This window comes from Carya illinoinensis, chromosome 12, assembly GCF_018687715.1.
Source record: "Carya illinoinensis cultivar Pawnee chromosome 12, C.illinoinensisPawnee_v1, whole genome shotgun sequence".
Lineage (NCBI taxonomy): Eukaryota > Viridiplantae > Streptophyta > Magnoliopsida > Fagales > Juglandaceae > Carya > Carya illinoinensis.
The window spans coordinates 138,767-157,835 of NC_056763.1; the positions used below are offsets into that span (position 1 = coordinate 138,767).

The window sequence follows — 19,069 nt, forward strand, 5'->3', positions numbered from 1 at the left end:
CAGTTTGCTTGTAGACCTATGTTAGAGTCAAAGTTAGAGTCTAATTTTTCTAATCAGTTTGATAATTCTTCTAATTCTGAGATAATGAGTGAACATGAAGATCAACCCATTAGGACCCTTCAGGATTACCTCCACCCTACACGCACAGCCACACCATCATGAGTCATGTTTCCAGCTAATACTCTTAAATTGGATTTCAAAACAGGGATGATACAGTTACTCCCTACTTTTAATGGCTTGGAAAATGAAAATTCATATGTCCACATTAGAGAATTTGAGAAAGTAGTTGCGACTTTTCATAGTCAAAATGCAACTGATGACATTATAAGACTTAAGTTCTTTCCTTTCTCTTTGAAGGATAGAGCTAAGAGTTGGCTATACTAATTGAGACTACGATCTATTGGGTCATGAAATGAGATGACTCAGGTCTTCTTTAATAAATACTTTTTCCAACATAAGACTACTGCTTTAAAAAGGCAAATCTCCACCTTTGCACTAAAGGACAGTGAGACTTTGTATCAGTCTTGGGAGAGATTTAAGGAGCTATTAAGTATGTGTCCTCACCATGGGTATGAGAATTGGCACTTAGTGAGCTATTTTTATGAGGGACTTACACCTAGAGAGTGTCAATTTGTGGAGATGATGTGCAATGGTGAGTTCTTACAGAAAGATCCTGATGAGGCCATAGAATACCTCAATGAGCTTGCTGAAAAAGCTCACACTTGGACTGGGCCTAGTGCTACTGAGAGCACAAATAGGTCACAACCTGTAGGAAACCTAAATGGTGGTGGAATTTACCATCTTAGGAAAGAGGATAACCTAAAGGCTAAGGTTGAGATATTCACTAGGGAGTTAGAGGTTTTAAAGACCAAGGACTTAAAGCCAACACACATGGCTAATCGTGCATAGTCTTTTGGACCATGTTTTGTGTGTGGCGAGATAGAACATCTTGCCCAAGAGTGTCCCACATTCGCTGAGATGAGAGGGATGTATGAGGAACAATGTAATGCCTAAAGTATGTACATGAAGCCTGTTGCACCTTTCTCTGATACCTACAATCCTGGGTGGCATAATCACCCTAATTTTAGTTGGAAGTCTGAAAACTAGCCACCTACACAACCCTCTAGATCATATCCTGCACCTTCATCTTCTAGGAGCCCCTTAGAAGATACTTTACATGCTTTTATTGAGGCACATAATAAAACTAATCAAAAGTTTAAATCTTTGATTATGCAGGTTGTTGAAGAAAACAAAGAAATAAAGAGTCATATATCCAAGATAATGAGCTCCTTGAATGTGAATGAGTGTGGCAAGTTTCATTCTCAAGCTCAATCTGCACTCCAAGGTCAACACATGGCACAAGAGAATTTGAAGGATGTGAATGCCATTGTGACACGAAGTGGTAAGTCATTACACATCCCAACAACGAACAAATCATAGAATGTGGAAGAGGATCAAAGCAATAGTGGTGCCGAGCTACTCAAAGAAGCTGAGGTAATAAAGAGCCCAATTAAGGTACAATTTCCTCAAGCTTTAAAACTGAATAAGCGAACTTTGGATCCTAACAATGAAATCTTGGAGAACCTCAAGCAAGTAAAGATTAACCTTCCTCTTTTGCATTATTAAACAAGTTCTCACTTATGCAAAAGTTCTTAAAGATTTGTGTACAGTTAAGAGGAAGCACCATGTTAAGAAGACAGCATTTTTGACAGAGCAAGTTAGTGCTCTAATTGAGCAGCGAATTCCTCCTAAGTATAAGGATCCTGGTTGTCCAACGATTGCATGTAGTATTGGGAATCATGAGTTTGGACAAGCCTTGCTAGATTTAGGAGTTAGTGTTAATTTGATGCCTTATTCCATTTATTTGCAACCTGGTTTAGGTGAAATTAAGCCTACTTTTGTTGTGCTTCAGTTGGCTGATCGTTCAGTTAAGAAACTGAGAGGGATAGTTGAGAATGTTTTGATCCAAATTGACAAGTTTTATTATCCTGTTGATTTCTTAATTTTGGACACTCAATCAGTTGTTGAGTCTAACTCTAAGGTTCCTCTCATATTAGGTAGACCTTTCCTTACTAATGCTAATGCACTTAAAATTGCAGGAATGGGTTAATGAAGATATCTTTTGGAAACATGACCATGGAGGTCAACATCTTCCATATTGAGAAATAGCCAACAGATGACGAGTGCCACCAAACATACATGATTGACGCACTCATAGACAAGGGAGTTCACACAACTCATGATTTTGATTCCCTTGAATATTCCCTTGTGAATTCTAAGTTTGATACTATTAGTGATTCATCTGATGTTATTGATATTTGTGTTGTTTTTTATGAAACTCAGGATTATGGCACACAGGCTTGGCAACAGAAATTTGAGGAGTTGCCTAAGAAAGGTGGAAAACAAATTCCTGTAAGTATGAAAGCACAAAGAGTTAAATTGAAACCTTTGCCTAAGTCTAAAGTCTATAAGGTTAAAATGAAAGCATTTTATGATAAAAATATTCTTAAGAAGAGGTTTGAACCTAATAATTGAATATACTTATATGACTTTGGATTTCACAAGCACCAAAGAAAACTTCGGTTTAGGTGGACTGACCAATTTGTAGTGAAAAATATTTTTGAAAACAGGGCAGTAGAAATAGAAGATCCTAAGGATGGTCGGATCTTTAAAGTAAATGGTCAACGCCTTAAAATATTAATTGATAGGCGAGTTTTGGAAGTGGAAGACATTCCACTTGTGGATCCAGTCTATCAACGTTGACCACACCACCCAGGTATGTTTTTCTTTATTTATTTTGTTTTGCTTTATTTTATTTTTGTTTTCTCTTATTTTCTTTCTTTTCTTTTTTTTTTTTTTTTGGCTGTTGTTTTCTTTGTTTTTGTTTGTAGGTTAGTTTTATTTTGTCAGTTTAGGTTACCATCTTTGGTAGGTAGCGAGCTACCCACGTCACTCATCAGGTGTATTATACCATTTTCAGTTACTCCCCATTCAATTTTGATTCCTAAACATTGATGACAGTGTTTCATTTAAGTTAGGGGATGGTGGTGCAAATTCAGTATTTAAAATGCTTGTTGGAACTCTGTGGCATATTTTCATGTGTCAATTTTTTTTAATTTGCATCACACGTGCATCATTTTCACATGTGTACTCATTCTCATTCATAGCCATCTTTGTGAATTAACCAAACCCACCATAATCATTTTTGCTGAAGCATTCACAGAACCCGTAATGCACTCATCTAAGCTTTGTGGTAAGATAGTGGTTTGACACATGTAGCTAGAGAACTCTTTTGCTTAAGTGTATTCATGTGAGTTTTGGAGATGATTGAGTCTACAAATGCAGTAAATTTTGATAAGCATTCATTGATCTGTTGAATTGGGCACTTCTTTTGAGAATATCATTACATGGTTTGTGGTACGATGGTGGATATACTTAGGATATGACGAAAGTCAACTTAGGATTAACGTTTGAGCCTTTCAAGCTATCCCTTTCCATCATAGACCCCTAGTAGCCAACTTTGAGCCAATAAACACATGTAGCTTTTTCTTTTCGTATGCCCATATCATCCATGCCTCTCCACATTGGAGTATAACCTATACACTGATTTTCTTACCCTTTTTACTTCCAAGTGTATACTAGGTGTAGAATTTGCATTTTCTTTATTTTGTTTTATCATTGTCAATTAAAAAAAAAAAAAAAGAGATACAAGTTGCAAAGTTTTCAATTGAGTGAGCTTCAAAGGCAAAAAAAAAAAAAAAGTTTGGTAGAAATGGAAAGAATACCAAAGTAGCATATGTTTGTCCATCAAATTGTTAAAAAAAAAAAAAAGAGAAAAGGAAGAAGAAGGAAAAGCATTATTATTTGATGATCTGAAAAGTTAGAGAGTACATCAAGCGAGAAGTGTGATCTATTGAGATATTTAATAAAATTCCCTTTGTATGTACTTGGAAGTTTTTGAATCCCTTTTCATCCTTTTTTTCATATAGCCCCGAACCCAAGCCATGTTACATTTTTTTATGTTGACCATTCTGATCCTAAATAAGTTGTTGGAAAAACTAGTGGAAGTCTCATTTATTAGTATTCCTATCATAAGATCAATGTTTGTTTGTTGCTTGTACATAATTGCCTAATTTTCCATGAGAGTGTGTGTACATCCATTGTCAACTCCATAGAAAGAGCCCTTACACGAAACACTAATATACCCGTGAGTTATGGAGTTGAATCTTTTGCTTGAGACGTTCTTGATGTTGCATGTGTCAAGGTTAGTGGTAAGATAATTATGGTTTGGAGAACACACACACACTCTGTGAACTGCTATAGGTGGATTGATCTTGATAGATTATTAGATTCCTTAGATTGTTTTGATATGTGAATTTGGAAAGTGTGACTTGATGGCCTTTGTGTGTGATTTTCTTTGGTCTCTTTCGTTGTTTTGACATGAAAATTGCTAGGGACTAGCAATGAGTAAGTTGGAGGGTGTGATGAGTGTGCGAAAGTGCATTTTAAATACCCTATAATTGGATTAAAATGCTAAAATGTGAATAGAAATCATAGGAATTAATGTGTATTCTTAAATTGAGTTTCTATTTACGTTAGGATACTCCTAAGCAGTTTTTTTATGTTTAAATTTCAGAGTTTATAAAAGAGCAAGTCAAACCCAGTCAAATTCAAAGGAGGACATTCATGGGGTTTGAGAGCAATTTGGAAGAAAAGAAAAAAAAATCACAAAATGAAACCACAAGAAGTCCAAGTCTGAAATTCGCTAAGAGACAGTGTGGATATACTTTAGTCTTTTGACTGTAACTTGTTACTCACATATTGGATTGATGTGATTCTTGATGCATTAGAAATCTATCATAAAGGGCTATAACTCTATCTTTAATAAGGATTTTCAAATTCGAACTCCTGAAGGGTGTACATGGCTGCCAAGATGAGTCCTAAAATTTAGGCGATTTTTTTATGCAGAAATTAAGATGACATTAGGGTTTCTTTCCTACCCTATATAAGTATATCATTAGCATGAAATAAAGAGGAAGGGGAGGCACAAGAGGCAGATTTGAAGAGAGCAGAAAATCACTTTCATGGCCACCGTTCGCTTTATCTTTCTCTGGAGATTCTTGTTGTCCATTATATTTATGGGTAACTAAATTTTCAAGTAGGGCTAGGGATGAACTTGCATATTAGATGGTATTTCTAATTTATTTTTAATTCATGTATTTGATTTTCAATTGCTAAAACCTGATGGGGAGGAGTTACTTGATTCCTTTGAGGTACGAGAAACTGCCCCATTTTAGCTTAAAATGTGGATGCATTATGCTTGATGAGTCAGGGTGTAAGGGGGAGAAGGAAGGAGAGGCTCAATTTGGGGTTTGGCTAAGAGCAGGGAGTAGGTCGAAACCTAGAGATGGTTGGAGGAATATGGAGAGGATTATTAAAGTACCTATAGAAGGAGATTGTAGTGGGGATGGTAGTGAAGACATAGGAAAGGGGGAAGGTATAGATAAGGATAAGGGAGGGGTTATAGGGAATGACATAGAGTTTGTCCCTGCCACTCAGGATAGTGAGATTTCAAGTAGGAGAGGCAGTGAGGAAAAGAGAGGGGAGGTAGTGAATGAGGGGGGGAGTAGGCTGAGAGAGAGTTTTGGGTTTGATGTCTTTGAAGAGGCAAGGGGTATTGGTGAAAAAAAAGGGCTATCACAACAGAATCCAGAGGAGTGTACTGGGGTGAAAGATAGTATTGAACTGTCTGATATTATAAAAAGAGGCAAGGGGAGGGGGGTCTGGAAAAGAAGAGCTAGGGAGGTAGGAAAGAAGGGTGAGGGTCATACTAAATCTTCATCACCTTCAAAAAGAATGTTGAGATCTGGGGTTGACAAAGAGGAGGTTGAGAGAGTTGACAAAAAACCTAAATGGTTGGAAGGATATGGAGTTGAACCAAAGGAAGGCAGTACAACTGATTTGGTGGTGGCTATGAAGCAGCCCCACCTATCCTTATGAAAACCTTGAGTTGGAACTGCCGAGGGCTTGGGAACCCTTCAGATAGTTCAAGATCTCTGCCATTTGGTGGAGGAAAAGAAGCACAATGTAGTGTTCTTGATGGAAACGAAATTGAGGAAAGTCAAAGGTGAGAATTTAAGGAGGAGGTTGAAGTTTGAGGGTTGTATGGTAATTGAACCAGTAGGGTTGAAGGGGGGGTTGATGTTGTTGTGGGACCATCTAGTAGATGTTGAGGTGGTGAACTACTCTAAATGGCATATAAGTGTCTGGATAAAAGATCTAAAAGGTGAAGATAAATGGTTGTAAACAGGCTTTTATGGCCAGTCAGACTCCAATTTGAGGGAAGAAACATGGAGTCTATTAAGCTCTTTAAAGCCATAGGTTGATAAAGGATGGTGTGTGGTAGGTGATTTTAATGAGATTTTAGCACATGATGAGAAGAGTGGAGGAAAGTAAAAACCAGAAAGACAAATGGTCAGATTTAGAGAGGTGTTGGAATTGGGGGGTTTGTATGATTTGGGTTGGAAATGGGATAAATTCACATGGAGTAATAAGCATGAGGATCAAACTTTTACAAAAGAAAGGCTAGATAGGGCAGTTACAAACTCAAAATGGAAGGAAAATCATGTAGAAGGGTGGGTTGAAGTGTTGGCGGCCAGACGTTCATATCATAGGCCTATCTTTATGAGTATAAACATGAAAACTGGAGTGGTTGGTAGACAAAAGAGGCTATTCAGGCATGAGGCTAGTTGGGCATTAGAAGGAAAATGTGAAGAAATTGTAAAAACAATATGGCAAGAGGGTCCTAAGGGTGGGAACTCTACCATGGAGTTTATTCACAAGTTGTCTAAAACTGAAGGTGCTCTTTTGAGGTGGAGTAAACAATTGGTCACTGATTAGAAAAAATCATTAACAGAGAAGACTGCTTTGTTGAGAGAGTTACAAGAAAAAGAAGGAAGCCATAACACTGCAGTTAGAAAAAGGACTTCAAAGGGAATTAGGGATCATGCTGGAAAAGGAGGATTTGAGGTGGAGGCAAAGAGCCAAGGTGAACTGGTATCAACTTGGAGACAAAAATACCAAGTTTTTTCATAGTTGAGCAAATCAGAGAAGGAAGGTTAATAGGATTCAAGAATTTTTTGACGAGATGCACAGAAGACACACTAGTACTGAAGGTTTGGCAGGGATTTTCAAGTCCTATTTTGAGAAGTTGTTTTCCTCTTCTGAGCCTGGATTTGGTGAGATTGACAATTGTCTGAGAAGTGTGGCACCTTCTGTTACCAGTAGCATGAATGAACATCTATCCAAAGTTTTCACTAGAGAGGAAGTTGAGGCAGCTGTGAGGCATATGGCCCCATACAAGTCACCTGGACCCGATGGTTTTGGGGCTTGCTTATACCAGAAACACTGGCATCTTATAGAAGAAGGAGTTAGCACTTCAGTTCTGGCTTGGTTAAAAGGTAATTCTCTAATTCCCCTTTCTAATTACACTTATATTACCCTAATCCCCAAGAAAAAAGATCCTAAACTGGCTAGTGACTACAGAGCTATAAGTCTCTGTAATGTGGCTTACAAAATAATGGCAAAGGTAATGGCAAATAGATTAAAAAGTGTGCTAAATGCTATTATTTCTCCTAACCAAAGTGCCTTTATTCCTGGGAGATTAATCTTTGACAATATCATGGTAGCCTTTGAGGTTTTTCACACCATGAAAGTGAGGAAGGGAAAGTAGGGAATATGACCATCAAGCTTGATATGTCACAAGCTTATGATAGGATTGAATGACCTTTTTTGCAAGCTGTCATGGAGAAAATGGGTTTTTGTTCCAAATGGATAGAGATGGTTATGAAGTGTGTGTCTTCTGTTTCATACTCAGTTCTTGTTAATGGTAAAATAGGAGGAAGGATCATGCCTTTGAGAGGGTTGAGGCAAGGAGACCTCTTATCTCCTTATTTGTTCATTTTATGTGCTGAGGGGCTTAGCTCTTTGTTAAACAACTCAGACCAGAAGAGGGAAACAGGGGGAGTCACTGTCTCTAGAGGAGGGACTTGAGTAAGCCATCTTCTTTGTGCAGATGACTGCATTCTATTTGGTAGAGCCAAGTTTGAGGAATGGGAGAAGATCAAAGGGTTACTTTGGCAATATGAAAAAGACTCAGGCCAGTTTTTGAACAAAGACAAGACAACAGTTTTCTTTAGCTCTAATTCAAAGGATGAAGAGAAGAGGAAGATCATACAGAGTGGTGGAGCTCTAATGAAAGGCTCTTATGAGTCTTATTTGGGGTTACCTCTAGTAGTGGGAAGCTCAAAATACAATGCCTTCAGGTGTATTAAAGAGAGAGTGTGGAAGAAGATCAATAATTGGAAGAACTCATTTCTGTTTGCAGCAGGGAAAGAAGTTTTGATTAAAGCAGTTCTTTAGGTAGTGCCCACATATACAATGAGTGTATTTCAACTCCCAAAGCAATTGTGCAAGGAACTCAATGTCATGCTAGCATGCGAAGTTTTGGTGGGGTAATCACCAAACAGGGAATGGTATGCACTGGTGTAGTTGGGAAAGACTGGGAAATAGAAGGGGAAAGGGGGTTTGGGTTACAGGGATTTAGAGAACTTCAATTTGGCTCTCCTGGCTAAGCAGGGGTCGAGGTTACTTCAAAACAATTCTAGTATGGCTGCTAAGATTATGAAAGAAAAATATTTCAGTGATAAGTCTCTTTTGACAGCAAAACTGGGCCATAGACCCTCTCATCTTTAGAGAAGTATGTGGAATGCTCTGAGCCTATTGAAGGAGGGACTGAGATGGAAGGTAGGGAATGGGGAAAAACTTAAGATTTGGGGTCATAGATGGCTTGCATTACGATCTTCTAGTATGGTATAGTCTCCAGTTTTTGTACTAGATAGAGAAGCCTATGTGTGTGAGTTGATGCATAGCCGAGGGGTGTGGAATGGACCTTTGATCAAGAGCATTTTTAACAAGGTGGAAGTAGATCATATTTGTAGCATGCCACTGAGTGAAATGGGGGTGGAGGACAGGATGATATGGGAACCCTCAAATAAAGGCTTGTTTTCAATTAAAAGTGCACATCACCTAGAGAATGATAGGAAGCAGGCTAGTCGAGGTGGATTTTCAAAGCAAGTAGAGAGGGAAAGAAGTTGGGATAGTATTTGGAGGTTGAATGTACCAGAAAAGACCAAACTTTTCTTTTGGAAAGCTGTTAATGAACTCTTGGCCCATAAAAGAAATCTCTTTGCGAGGAAAATTATCAACAACCCTTTCTGTCATATATGTAGAAGGGATGAGGAAACCATTATGCATGTTATCTAGCAATGTCCAACAGCCTATGATGTATGGTCAGAATCCCTGAGTAAGTTGTAGAAAATGAAGACCAATGAACCTGATTTGTTGGTACTGTGGGATAAACTTAGGGAGTTACTGAATGAGGCTGAGTTAGAGGTGGCAATAATGAGGGTTTTATGGTTGAGGAGAAATGAAAGCATCTTTGAGGATAAATTCAAAACCCCAAGTCAAGTCTTAAGAATAGCAAAGAATGATTTATTGGAATTTTAGCAGGCTCAATAGTTGATTAAAGCAAGGGACAATAGCACTGAGGGAAGTTGTAGAAGAGCTTTAAAGTAGCAAAAACCAAGCTCAGGTCATGTGAAAGTAAACTGGGATGCAGCAGTAAGAAAGATGGAAAAGAAGGTGGGTACAGGGGTTGTAATTAGAGATGAAGATGGGGAGTTTTTAGTGGCTATGGAAGGATAAAAGCTCAATATTGATCAACTTGCTGTAGCAGAGGCTTATGCTTTGTGGAAGGCTATGGATGTGTGCAAAGAACTTCGCCTGGTTAAGGTGCAGTTTGAAGGGGATGCTCAATTGGTTGTTAATGTAGTTAACTCGTGCAGTTAACTCGGCAACAGAAGATCTTTCCTTCTATAGTAGCTTAATAGAAGACATGAAAATCTTACTAAAGCAAAGGGCTGAATGGACAGTACATTATACTCATAGAACTAACAATGAAGTCGCCCATTTATTAGCAAAGGAAAGCTCATCTATACAGACTAATTTGGTTTGGATTGAAGATATACCTGATTGTATTAAAAAAAAATTATAGAAAGTGAGAGTCTATGTAATGACCAGTGATCAATGAAGATAGTTTTATTAAAAAAACCTGGAAGTTAGCATTCCTATAAGCCTGAACTTCATCCTTAGCAGCTTGAGACAGAGCCATTGGGTGTCTAAATCCCTTGCCATGGATGACTTCATTCCTTCTTAACCATAGCAGTCTACAACAGCTTCCTCTAGCTCTTCATGTTACAAACATTTGGTCAACTTCTTCCATATGTCTCTAAATTGATCACTTTGAGTTGTCATCTTCTAGATCTTTCCATAGCTCCTACCCCATACATCCCTAGCAGCTGGACATCCCTATAGCACATGACCTTTTGTTTCAGCAGCTAATCCACATACTTGGCAGGCATCCACTTCCACAACATGCCTCTTCATTAAATTGGATAATGTAGGAATGGCTTCCTTGCATGATCACCATATGAAAACTTTAACCCCATTCTGGATCCTAACTTCCATATAGCTTTCCAATCTTTAAGCTGCTCTCCTCCATAAGAAGTCTCACCAACAAAATTATTTTCAAGTTCTTTGTGCAAGTGGTAAGCACTCCTCACTAAGAAGATACCATTTGTCGTGGTCAACCAAACCAACTTATCTTCCCTGCCTCCTTACTAATAGGAATGGTTTGAATTAAAGTAATATCAAGTGAGTCAAAGAGAGCATTCAAAGAGTTAACATTCCAATTCCTCATATCAAGATCTATCAAATCTGCAACACACCCAAAACTTTTAGATAACACCTTTGGAGATAATACCTTAGGAGCATAATCCTTTGGTATCCACTTGTCACTCTAGATCTTCACCTTCTTTCCATCCCCAATTCTCCAAAACATACCCTTCTTAAGCAACCTTAAACCTAAATACAAACTTGTCCATGCATAGGATGGGTTACAACCCAATTTTGCTTCCAACAGGTTGCCATTCCTAAAATATTTCTACTTATACACTTGGGCTAGAAGAGATTATGGATCTTGAGGCATCCTCCAACTTTGTTTAGCTAGCATAGCTACATTGAAGCTTTTAAAATCTCAAAAACCTAACCCTCTTTTATCCTTTTATCCTTTGATTGGCTGACCTAGTCCCATCTCACCCATTGGATCTTGGATTGATCTTCATTGTAACCCCCACCATAATTTCTTCAAGAGTTTATTTAGCTTTTGAGAAATTGTCTGAGGCAGTAGAAAAATTCTCATGTCATAAGTTGGAATGGCTTGAAGGACTACCTTAATTAGAACTTCTTTCCCAGTAGTAGATAACATATTTGTCTTCCATTTTGAAATCCTTTTCCAAGTCCTATCAATGAGAGAGTGAAAAGCAACATTCTGTTATCTTCCAATCACAGCAGGCAGGCTAGATACTTCTCAAAAGAGCTAGTAGACTTAATTCTAGACATACTCAAAATGGATCTCTAAGTAGGTTTTGGAGTATTTTTTCTGAAAAAAAATTAAGGTTTTATCCTTGTTAAGGACTTGACCAGAGGTCATTTAATAAATATCAAGAATCTGTGAGGTTTTACACCATTGAACCACATTGGCCTTGCAAAAAAGAAGGCTGTCATCAACAAAGAATAGGTGATTGATTTTAATTAGACCTATCCCAATAAGAACACAAGTTATGCCTCCATGTTTCTCATCTTGGAACAATAAAGAAGATAAAGCTTCAGCACACAAAATAAACAAGTAATGTGAAAGGGGATCACCCTGCGTCAAGCCCCTTGAAGGAGAGAAACCAACTTGTGCCTTACCATTAACCAAGATGGAATAGGAAACAAAAGTTATACAATCCAAAACTAGAGAGCACCATCTTTGAGAGAACCCAAGTTTGAGCATAACAACTTCAAGGAATGACCACTCAACTCGATCATAAGCCTTGCTCATATCAAGTTTGAGTGCTATAAATCCAGTTTTTTCCTTCATCTTAGAGTTCATGGAATGGAGAGCTTCATAAGCCACTAGGAGATTATCACTACTAAGCTTGCCAAGTACAAATGCATTTTGGTTCATAGAAATAACTTCTGGAAGGATTGCTTTGCTTTGAACCTATTAGCTAATATCTTAGAAATAATTTTGTACACCACATTGCATAGGCTAATTTGTAACAACCAGCTCCTTTCTCTCTCTTATGGTCATGAGTCTCGTTATGCATGCCGGACCTCAATGGCAGGTTTTCAAAAGATATAAAATTATTTTTAAAGCAAGCCCAGTATTTTAAAACTTATGAATATTTTAAATGTCCTATAAATATTTATATAGGATATTTCCAATGTTATGGGACTAAGTTTGATTTTAAATAACACAATTATAATATTTTTGAAGGGCTCCAAAAATATTATAATTGTGGAAAATTAATTTATTTAAATGATTTAGTCATTTAAAAATATTCTGATATTTAAATTATGTTGAAAACTCTAAATTAATTTAAATGGTTTTGTTTTCTTTAAGTAATTAACAAGACATCATCATTTTAATTAATGATGAAGGAATATTCATTTTCAAATCAGAGTTTTAAGCTCACCGTTAGATTGTTTTGAAGATCCCAAGATGAAGGGTTGAGATTAAATACCCAAGTCCCTTGCCTTTTTCCTCATTTCCTCTCTCTCTCTCTCTCTCTCTCTCTCTCTCTCTCTCTCTCTCTCTCTCTCTCTCTCTCTCAGCCTGACGGAAACACTCTCTCCCTTGGTCGAATCTCCTTCAACCCAGCCCAGTGCCACCTTGCGCCGCCCAGCCTTACCTCCACCACTAGCAGATTTCTTCCCCGCCGGCGAGTCGAACCCCACCGATGGTGTGCTCCATGCTGCCCTTTCTCTCCTCCTATGGCAGCTCAACCAAAATGGGTTTCAAAACCCATTCTTCCTCCTAGCGCCGCCATACACAGCCAACGGGGCCTCCGAGCACCACCACCTCACTAGCTCCACCTCCATAGTCTTCCTTTCCCCCAACTCTCTCCCTCTCCGTTGGATCCCCTCACTCATGCACACACATCACGCACGGGTTCACCATACCCACACCATTGTACTCGGCAACCTAGGTCGCTAGCCACCACCCACGGCCTCCCCTGACCACAATGGCTCCTCCTTGAGCTCCTCCACACCCAGCCAAGCTTCCCTATCTCTCTCTCTCCATTTCTATGTTTTGAGACCTACGGCTCAAACTTCTCCACGAGCAGCCCTGCCTCCACTGTGTGCCACCTTGGCACCACAAGGAGGTCACCACTCTAAGACCACGACCAAACCCTTCTCTGCTTAGATCCATACTTGTAGCCACCTTCAATAGCCCAAACAGCCACCATATGTGGTTTAACCGCCACATACGACTCTTCCGACGCCTTTGACTGTGACAGGCAACTAGCAATGCACAGGTTATCCCATCGATGGTATAACCCTCTCTCCCTCATTAATTATGTTAGATGTTAGTTGATAGGTTGTGGATTGTACTGTTAGTATTATGGAGTTTGCTGTGTAATGAAGTTTTGGGCTTAATTGTGTAGTGTGTTGCGTAGTGTTGTGAAGGTACACACATGCGTCGTAGTGATGTGTGGTGTAGTGTGGATGAAAGAGAGTTCACGTGGAGTACACTCTCTATGGTGTCATGATACACCAAACGGCATGTCACGAACGTTTACATGGCATAATTGAGGAGCGTAGAGCATGTTGTGTAGTGTTGGGAACTGTGAAACAGTATCCCAAAGTAGTTGTGATGTGACCCTATCATAGTGACAAATTTCATGATGTAGCTTGGGAGTTGTCTCGAGCTACATGACACGACGAAGATGTAGTTATGAATAGTGCCTATCGTGTTAAGTGTTGGGATGAACTTGTAAAGGGGCCGGGAAGTATAAAGGTCCTATTGATCGAGTTTGAATAGAAGTTGGTATCAGAGTATGGAACTTGTTTATACAAGTGGGCGTTCAATGGACTATAAGTTGATCTTAGGTGTTAAAGGGGTAAGGTACATGTGCATCTAGTGAGACACGTGTACTAGATGAATTTACCATATATAATGAGTGCTTTGTCCTAAGCATAGTAACATGATGCTTAAGCCTCAGAGTTGGCTTAAAGTCATGTGACATGTATATATGAGAATGAGGATTGAGTATGGGTTAGAATGCATGAAGGTAGTAATGAGTATGTTGTCTAGCATTGGGATGCGTGACTTAGTTGGTCTGAGTCATGCAGAATGTGATTAATAGGAGAGTAAGATGAAGGTCTTAGTGTCTTAACCCTAAGGTAAATCATGGACGTTCACTTTAAAGGATAAGACCTCGAAGTAGAATGTTAAATTTGGAAAAGGTGACCCAAGTGGGTCCCAGAAAGAGGAAATCTGATTATAAGGAAAATATAGAAGTTGGAGGTAATAACTGTAAATGAACCCCGAAGGTTTTACCATAAGAAATGGCACGTAAGAACATAGGGATAGACAAAGAGTGTTTCAAGTGAAGTGTGGTTCTATTTCTAGTTTAGTTACTTATGTACTAGATTGAGAATGACGTTAAGGTTATGTGTATACATGTGGGTTGCCATCTGACACGCACATGAATGGACTACTTGAAATGAGTATGGCATGGAGTCTAGGTAAGTATTAAGTTTATACTCTTCTAGAGTTTTCAAAATAAATGAAAATGAAAACAAAATGCTTTTACTTACGATGCGTTATGAAATGACATAGACTTTACTAAAGAATGCTAAGTATAAGTTTTCAAGTATAAGTACCTAACGACCCTCCTTGGCAGCCCTTTTTATGCACCCAAAGTATTAAGTGTATGCATGTGATTGGATGGTATATGTGGTAAGTATTGTATCTATTTTCATGAAACAAAATGCGAGGCTAATGCCTCATGCTTTAAAGGATGCGAAGAAAGTGCTTTTAAATCTTATGAACTGATGCTTTAAACGATGCCATGAACTGATGTTTCAAATGATGTCATGAAAGATGATGTTGAAACTCATGCTTTTAAATGACTTTTATGAATGAACAGACTGAAAGACTGAAAGAACTCAAAAGAACTAAAAGGACTAAAAGGACTGAACTGAAACAAAGGCTGAATATTTAATGTATGAAAATACGTAACAGCCATGACTAAATGAATGATAGTACCGAAAGATTGGACTGGGTAGATTGCAATACTGTGTAAGTAGTACTGGTAGTACACCCAGTGCTACACCCTAAGGGAATGGATTTCTAACCTATGACCACAGGCAGAATCAAGGTCCAAAAGACCACTAACCCTCACACACAGGGCGTAACAGTGTGCAACGGCCAATGAAAGTAATAAAAAAGAATGTCTGTATACTAAGACTCTTTAAGAAATGAAGGCAGCAAAGTGTGGGGAACTATTTTATGAAAGAAAATCCTTTTAAAGAAAAACCCCACCTCGTAATATTTTAAACGAATGAATGTCTATGTATGATATGTATGGAATGATGAATGCATGAACGAAAACATATATTGTTATATTTTAACTGTATGAAGTAATACTTACGAGTCATCGACTCATTTTAGCTTTTATGTGTACCCTCCTAAGGACAAGATGAGCATGACGCATCAGGACGAACATGGCCCAAGGGGAAGAGCACGGAAGCCTAGGCATAACATTTTGTATGAGAGACTTTAATTATAAAATTTAATGTTTTCCGCTGCAACCCTTTAAATTAAGAAACATGTTTTATTTATCAATATGGAGTCCTTTGTATCCTGGCATGGAAGGAAAAGAAATTTCAAAACGAATGATAATTCCCATCTCTTTTCTTAAAATCCTTTTCTAGAGGATCCACCACAAGGACAGACGTTACATAATTAGTCTAAAGTCTGTCACTCTTTGGAGATTTTTATTTTTGGTATAAGGGCTATATATGTATCATTAATCTCATTAATCTTCCCACCATGGTTCAAAAACTAAAGAGCAAACTTGGTAATATCCTTCCCCACTATCTCCCATTGGCTTTAAAACTCATTAGGCCCTAGAGAGCCTAATGAGTTCATTTGAAAAGCTGCCTGCTTCACATCTTCCTCAGTAAACTTGGTCAAAATATTCTCATTCATAACAGGAGAGACCTTTGTGTGTAAGCCAGACAAACAAATATCAAATTGTGAAGGGTTAGAAGTGGTAAATAGGGAAGAGAAATACTTGGTAAAAGTCTCTCAAATCTACTGCTGATCTGAAACTTCATTGCCTTCCAAGTCCCTAATACTTTTGATGGCATTAATCTTTCTCCTTTGAGTGGCTTGCATGTGAAAGAATTTTGTATTCCTATCCCCCACCTTCAACCAATGTTGCTTAGCTCTTTGTCTCCATTTAATGTTTTTTGCTTCTAACTTCTGCTCCACATTCTTTTGTAATTCTTTAACCAGCTCAACATGCTCTTCCTGACCAAGATCCTGTACAACACTTATCATAAGCATGCCTCTTCTGATATCCTGAGATTCCTGTCTCGGATTGCTATTATTCCATCTCTACAAGGCAGATTGACAAGTAGCAAGTTTGTGTCTCAGCAATTTAGCTACAGTGCCATCCCCGTTACCCTTGTTCCAAGCCAATTCAATTGTCTTTGTACAATCCTCTTTAGCAGTCCAAGCAGCCTTATATATAAACAGAAACTAACACTTGTTCACCCCTCTTGATTTATTGATCAAACTAACAAGCAAAAGAGAATGGTCTGATTTAACTATAGGTAATATAGTGCATATTGCCTCAAGGTACAAGCCGATATTGATTAATCATAGCCCTATCGATCCTCTCCTTGGTAAAATCCCTTCAATATCTATTATTAGACCATGTAAACCTTTTTAAGTCATGCATAGTGCAAAACTCAAGTGCTTGTCTAAAATTCTCCATTGTTGATATGGCCTGCAAGCTACTCCCATTTTCTCACCTTGACTTATAATCTCATTATAATCTCCTTTACATAGCCAGGGCATAGATGGTTGGGGTTTAAGGGCTTTTAAAACCTTCCAACTAGTGTTCCTTTTTGCTGTGTTGGTTTGACCATAAAATCTAGTAAATAACCAAGTAAGGCCCTCTTCCTCCTCTTGCACAAAAGCACCTATATGCCATCTAGTGTAGGTAGTTATCTTCACAATCCAATCTAATTTCCAAAGCAATGCCAAACTACCACAATATCAAACACTATCCATAGTAAAGCACCATCAAACTTCAACAACCTTCTAACTTCTTCTAGTCTCACCTCTGAGCATTTGGTCTCAATTAAAAATAGTACCTTGAGACAATTTTCTTTAGTCAAGAAACTAAGCATTCTAATTGTTTGAGGGTTCCCAAGCTCTCGACAATTCTAGCTCATGCAACTCATTGATCTTGGTAGGGCTGGGACCTAGCCTCCTCCAATACATGATTAATCTTTGCCAACTCATTAATCAGAAGCTTAGATCTTTTGTTTAGGTTTTCCATTTTACCCCTACCTCGTTGAGGCCTTTTGTTACTAGCCTTCGTGCTCAAATGTTGAATTGGACCTTCTGACTTGTCCCTTGAACATGCCATAGTTTGATCACGTGCCTTCCTCCTCCAACTTCTACTTTTACTAGGACCAAGCTTGCCATACTCAACCTTTACCTCAGCAGGTTCAGTAGTTATTAGAGGGCTTATTTGATCAAAATTCCCTTCTAAACCACTTGTCTTATTGATAGCAACTTCTTACTCAACAACCATTAATGCCTCCCTCTCATTCAAAACATCATTATGAAACTGCTTAGATCCACCTCAAGTTAAATCCTCCCTCTGTAACTGCCCATTGACATCAAGACCATCTTTATTGCTAGCATGACTACAGACTCCTTCAGTTTTCTTCCCTCTATAACTGCCTTGAAGATCTCCATAATTCTTGCTTAACTCCCCTGAGATATCAAGCTGCTCTTTATCATCAACTATCATCCCATTAAGGTCCTGATTGATTGCCACGTCATCATCTAATCCATGCAAATTAGAAGACTATGTAGTAGAATGAACCTTTGCACCATTGCTACCATACCTACTGTTGGATTGCTCTCTTGTAGTTAAAACTCTAAGCCATGCACCATACTCTTATCAAAGGAAGAATGTATTAAACCAGACCCATTTAACACATCACAACCACTCCCACCATGTTTAATCCTACCATACTTTTATATTTGAATGGAACCCATGTCCTAGTACCACCCATACGAGATGAATACCATGCATGAGAGGGAGAAGAGTATTAATGGCCACCTTAACTCGAAGATATGGAGCCCAACCAACACCTTTTTTTATCAACATCCACCTCCAGCACCTCCCCTACCAGACTACCAATCTGCATCCCAACAACTTTTGTCATTCCACCAAAAAGAATATTATGGATTTGAATCCATAAATATTCTTTCATGAGTTCCATGTCCTTTGGAGCTACACTGCCATCGAAAGAATTGAGACACATTAAGTGCCTATCAAATGATCATGGCCTGCTTTTTTGAACCCTTTGAAGATCTTCTTCACATAGAAACTCCATAAGAAACACATTCTCACCAACTTCTTTGAACACCACCTCCCTTTTTGGCTTCCATACCTTCCAAAAGGAAACATTGTTGTCTTGAAGGCCTCCTTATTGATAGATCTATTAGAGACTACTAATCCAACCAAACACTATTGCCCTCTCCTTTGAATCACAACATCATCACTGAAGTTTATCGAAATTTCCTTTTGCTCAGCCTCAGTCAAGTGGAATTTACTCCACTTCTCAATTATGTCATCTACCATTGCACTCTAGAAAACTAGGAACATGAATGTCCTCACAACTTCTAAGTCAAAAGACTAGAAGACAAACTTGCCCTCAGAAAGAGACAAAACTCCTCAACAAAGCTGGGAGACCACCTCATTTAGCCTTCAAGGGATGCTTTAAATATCCAATTATTTATGGAATAGTATTAAAGCAATGGTTTGGTTCAATTCATGATTTTATACATTTTTTTAGAACCTTA

General features: G+C 38.4%; 1 non-coding gene across 1 annotated transcript; it reads right to left on the minus strand.

Annotated features, from left to right (window-relative positions):
• Window positions 1-464: 464 nt before the first annotated feature.
• LOC122290617 lies at window positions 465-572 on the minus strand. The gene has a single exon (XR_006236479.1). It is a non-coding gene; the product is annotated as a small nucleolar RNA R71 (small nucleolar RNA).
• Window positions 573-19,069: the final 18,497 nt, after the last annotated feature.